This window comes from Montipora capricornis, chromosome 2 (assembly GCF_036669925.1).
Source record: "Montipora capricornis isolate CH-2021 chromosome 2, ASM3666992v2, whole genome shotgun sequence".
Lineage (NCBI taxonomy): Eukaryota > Metazoa > Cnidaria > Anthozoa > Scleractinia > Acroporidae > Montipora > Montipora capricornis.
The window spans coordinates 45,138,839-45,144,710 of NC_090884.1; the positions used below are offsets into that span (position 1 = coordinate 45,138,839).

Consider the following 5,872-nt stretch of genomic DNA (forward strand, 5'->3'; position numbering starts at 1 on the left):
CTCGCCTCAAACCATTTATACGCCATATACGCGCGTCAGGACAAAATCAAAGGCATGATTTTCAACAGCGTTTATCAAAATTAGCGGCAAACCTTTGTATTTTTAACATGCGCTTGCTTTTAACCCGACGCGTGTGTGTGTCGTACAACGACCTACGTAGTGGCTTATCATTATTTTAATCTATCAAAATGAAGAGGTGTCCCAACCTTAATTTCATTTTCACTGTGCGCTTGATCGTCCTTTTTCTCCTTAATGTATCTAACCATCAGTTGCAGTATTTCCGTGCTTGTACCAAGATCGCCAGCCATAATTGCAAAGTCCTCATTGGGAACTGTCAGCTTTAGTAGATTTCGTAAGACAGACAAAAATTCGTTTTCAGGTTTCTCTACAGTTTCCAGCGATGCCGAAGAGTTCATCTACGAAAAGAAATGAGATAAGATAGTAGGACGAGTTAATTTGTTGTATTAACAAATTAAGGCAATTGCATTACGCCGGGGTAACGCCCGGAAGAAACTAGTGCAAAGTTCTACAGAATTTTATTTTTTGTGTCTGTGCTTTCAACGCTCGGCAAAGTCCCCACGACTTATGGCTGTTTTTATGTACGTGGTCTCACAAAGTGAAAGATTTTTGGGATTTCACGCCAAGCCGACCACCTTTTTCCGGAAAGGGGCAGAGTTGCGGTGCAGGGGGTAGGTGGGTGGGTGGGTGGGTGGGTGAGAAAGCCAGGTTTGCGCAGAGGCTACGGCGCTCGTCTTTATCAATATAATTGTCAGTGATGAAGACAATGTATTTCACACAAACCGACTGTTTAACTTTCATCAATTTATGAGTAGCACAACAAGAAAGATGCCCGTCAGTATTAAGGGCAGAGACTTACAGCCAAGAAAAACTGGGATCTAATTGCATGGGAGGAGAGGATCACTCCTTCAAAAAAGAGGATGTCACTTTAAATCTGCATGCATTGCGTGAATACCCCCTTAACAGCGGAGCTCAGCGTTGCATTTGGCAAGCTGCGTTTTTCTAGCGGGAAATCACATTGTCTGTTATCGGGTTTTATGGTCAATCAAAGCAAGTTTAGCTAAACGATTTGAGTTAGTTTGAAAAAGGCTGAGATCTTCGTCCGGAGGCTGCAAACAACAGTCGCAGTCTAACTTCATTACTTCTTGGGTTTTTTGTTTGAACCGGTAAGGAATCAGCATTTGGGTGTTACGAGCACTGAAGCGAAATGGACCGGCTGTCTTGCTAAATTACGGATTACGGTGTACGGGTCTGCGAGATATAAGAGGAAATCTCGATCGTGTGTTTGGCAAGGTTGTAATGGCGCTGTTTTCGGAAGTTGCTGCGTAACGAAGGATGTTTTGCCGCAAAGAATCTTTATTTGAAGAACCAGTTCCTCGGTGAACATGGGAAGAGACAAAAAAGACTTTCGACTATCAAGTCACATTAGGATTTGTATGTGCGTAAGCAAAGCAACGTTTTATAATGGTGATAGGACTGAGATGAGTCCACTTCCGCCTGTAATCAAACGAGTGATCAACAAAATCGGACGACCACGTACGGGAGTCCGATTTGTTTAATCACGAGTATGATTTCAGACCGAATTAGACAACACGAAGTCCTCTTATCAATTAATCATAACCATTACCATTTCTGGGAAAAAAATGCATTCCTTTTTCACTGTCAAATGGGATGTCTGGGATGTCTAGTGGGATTTTGGAAAATCCCCAATTTGGTAGGGTATGTGGTTGTTGCTATGGTTATTGTGATAAATTCTGTGATTGGTGGATTAAGCTGAGTGCACTTAATATGATCGGCTTATGTAACTGTCCGATTACAGGTGTCCGATTACAGCCAACTGTCCGGTTTCACTGTCCAATTAAAACCCTTCACAATAATAATTAGTGAAAAGTAAAGCAGTTAATGCACCAATTAAATTTGAGAAAATTGTCATGGTTATGATTATGTGGAAAATGAGTGATTGTTGACTTACTTTCATCAGGCTCGTACTCCTTTTTTTTTTGCCATTTATACGAACATTTAAGCTTATCTCAAATTGCATGTGCAATTTGTGTATCTTACTACGAGATATGTTTGTTACTTGTCTTATTCCTCAGATTTTTCCGAGAAAAGTCGACGAAAATTCCAGTCGCATCTCTTCTGTGATTCCTTCCTTTGTTTTGTTGTTTCGACACGCCGTGAACTCGCTTTGCATGTGAAATTGGTTTGGACTCAAAAATGCTTACATTTTTTATCCAAATGTTTTCTATCCAATAGTTTTGTTGAGACTCTTCGTTTCTCGGGTTGTCGCTTATTTTTTAAACTTGCCAACGTCTGCTTTTAATGATCATTTTTCTAGTATTGGACTGAAACTTATTAGTGCCATCAAACAAATGGAGACACTCCGTCTTACCTACAATACTGGACAAAAGTGTTGGGAAGGTAGCGTCACTTTTGAGATAGCCCCCCTCCCTTCCATATCAATGTTGGATTTTGAGGGGGGGGGGGGGGCACAAGAGCATGCTCTTTCCCAAATAGTTCTGCCAATAGTTAGAATAATCGAATTAGGTGTGAAGTGAAGTCATGCGCGCAACCTTCCCGACAATTTTTGACCAGGATTGTAGATTATGCTAAGCAGACCGAACATAGCTTCGAACTCAAAACCACTGACTGTTAAACAGGTTATTCTTTATTCACCTGAAGAGGAACTGCACGAGCTTAGGAAAACTTGGTGGAAAACTGAATCATTTGGTTGCAAGTATGACAGCAAGAACAACGCTCTAGAGAGGATGAAATGGTTTTGGAGTCTGTGTAGGACTACCCGCAAGGTCGATGGCAGGTACGAAGTTGCCTCATTTGGAAGGATGCAGCTAAGTCTTTGCCAACCCAACAGAGCCTTCGCCAGAAAGCGCTTAGAATTGTTGGAGAAACGCCTTGAAAGGGATCCACAACTGAAAGCCACGTACACAGAAACCATAGAAAACGACCTGCACAAAGGTTTCATCAAGAAGTTGGAGGACCGACAACTGACACAACCTGTCGCACCTGAATCGTACCTCCCACACCATGCTGTGATACAACCTCATAAACTCGGAAAGATTCGGCGAGTTGGAGGTGCAGCAGCCCGGTATCCAAGGAACTTCTTTAAATGATTGCTTATTGTCTGGACCAGACCTGTTGAATTCATTGGTTGTCATACTAATTCGTTTTCGGTCAAGAGTTGATAGCGGTGTCTGGCTGATATCGAGTCATGTTTTGGCCAGGTCGCAGTCCCTGAAGAGGACCAACCTGTCTTACGTTACCTGTGGAGAAACAATCCAACAGATAAAGTGGAGGTCTACATACGTTAGACCCATCTTTGGTGACAAACGTTCATCTACATGTGCCAATTTCGCACTTAGGAAGACAGCCCAAAACAATGAAGACTCCTTCCCCTTGGAAGCTGAAGCTGTAGTAAGGAACTTTTACATGGATGATCTGTGGAAGTCTGTACCGTCCTTGTTGAGAGGCATGTAATCCACAAGCTGGGTTGGTGAAGTTGCTCTCACTTGGTGGATTCAATTTAACTAAGTGGATATCGACTTGACAAAGATTTTCTCAATGCAGTCCCCGAGGAAGAACGAGCGCAGTCCGTGGGAAGTATTGGAGATGGAGATGCCTTGCCTACTGGCAGAGCTCTGGGAGTCACCTGGGATTCCAAAATGACACTTTCATTTTCCGGATAAGCCAAAGGCACTAGCAGACACCCAGAGGAGAGTTGTTAGTCTCACTGCGTCTATCTTCGACCCTATTGGTTTTGTAGCTCCATATCTTGTCAGGGCAAAAATATTTCTTTACTCTCTGTGGAACTTTGTCAAGGCTGGGATGAGAGAATTCCAGAAGAATTCCTACAACAATGGCCTGGCAGAAGCAACTCGAGAAGTTGGCCGAGCATTCCGTACCAAGGTTTTATCGCAGAGTGGCACCCTATCCTATGTCAATTCAGCTACACGTTTTTGGCGATGGCGAAACACCATTTTGTGCCGTTGCCTACTTTCGGTTTGTGTATCCTGGTGGTCGGGTACAGTGCGCATTTGTAGCATGCAGCGAAGAACTCGCGTCCGCACCTGTTAGGCCGTTGAGCATTCCAAAACTGGAACTTCAGGCAGCAGTACTTAGTTTACGATTGGGCAACATGATCAAGAAGGAACACGATTTTGATATTTCCCCTGTCTACGTTTGGAGTGATAGCATCGCTGTACTCGGGCAAATTCGTGGACCGTCAAAACGTCATCCCGCTTTCATTGCCAACAGACTTTCTGAAATCCTAGACACATCAGAACGCCAATCAATGGGCGCCACTGCCCCGGCAAACTTAACGCCAGGCAGATGATGGCAGTCGTGGCCTAAGAGCGTATGCAATCACTTCTGAAAGCCGCTGGTTGAATGGGCCAGTAGTCCTTGTACTGCCAGAAGACAAATGGCCAGAGGATGTTCCACAGACAAAACCTACCCTTGATCTAGTTGCCATCCACCCAGCGAAGTTGTCCAGCTATTTGAAGTCGCTTCGAGATTAAGCCTTTTCAAGATACTCTTCATTCATTAAATTTGGTGAATCACCGCTTATGTCCGAAGATTCATTCAGAATTGCAGAAGCAAACCAAAGGGCCATGGCGAAACCGGTCGGCACTGGAAGTTGAGAAATCGAGAAGCAAAGCTAATGTGGATCAAGTCTGCCGGCAAAGAAGACAAGCGTTTTAACCGGAATCGCCAACATTGGAATTGGAGACCAATTGGAGCAAACGTCGCTTGATAACCTTAACCCCTTTTTTGGATGAGAATCAAATTCTCCGAGTTGGCGTGGAGAACTTCTGATGCGGCCATTGCGTACGATGTCAAACATCTAGTCCCTCAAGACCATCACCTAAGCCGTCTTCTTATTTTGGATTGCCATAAGAAGCTTAAAAAGGAGGGTACAGGACATGTTCAAAACGAACTGAGGTTGATGTAGCTGGATCCCTCTTTCACATCCACTGTGAGGAGAGTCCTCCACAATTGTTCACTGTGCCAGTGAAGACAAATCAAGCCGCAACCCCCTTTAATGGCAAGCCTACCAAAAGACCGTTTGCAAGTCACAAAAGTTGGTCTTTCATTCCCGCAAGCACGAGAAGCGTTATAAGTGTGTTTTCACACCTGTTTGGTATCAAGAGGGGTACACCTTGAGGTGGCACGGTCATTAGAGACTGACTCATTTATTAATGCTCTTAAAGATTTGTGGCTAGGCGAGGCCCACCGGCGGACATATATGCCGATTTACAGTACCAATTGTGTAGGAGCTGACCGCGAGATCAAGCAAAGTTTTCAGGAATGGAATCAGTCCCAAATTGAATACTTCCTGTCTCAGAGGCAGATTCAATGGCACATTAACCCCCTAGATTCGGCCTCACTTTGGTGTATATGGGAGCGATTAGTTAAATCATGAAAGAAAACTGTCAAAGTTGTATTTCATGGTCAAGTGGTTAAGAGATGAAGTCTTGGAAACAGCATTTGCAGAAACAGTAGGCGCTTGTTAATAGCAGTCCCCTTTCCGAGGTTACTTCCTGCAGCAGTGATTTGGAAGACATCACACCGAACCCCTTCCTTATATCTCGTGCGAATCCTGTTTTACCCCGTGGTGGTTTTTGCCGACAAAGAAATTTCCAGTAAGTAGCGGTGGAGACAAGTGGCAAGTCCTCATAAATCAAGTCTGGCCAGGTGGTTACGCGAATACCTACCCACACTTATTTCTCGAAAGAAGTGGAATTAGAGCACACGCAATGCCAGAGTTGGAGATTTAGTTCGGGTCGTAGATGAGAAGACTCAGAGAGGAGATTCGCCCCTTGCTCGCATCATGAAG

At 44.1% G+C, this 5,872-nt stretch overlaps 1 protein-coding gene across 1 annotated transcript in view; it reads right to left on the reverse strand.

Moving 5' to 3' along the window:
- LOC138023618 (uncharacterized) overlaps positions 1-5,872 on the reverse strand; it is a 69,662-nt gene that overhangs the window by 28,798 nt on the left and 34,992 nt on the right. The gene's annotated exons all lie outside the window — the stretch shown is intronic.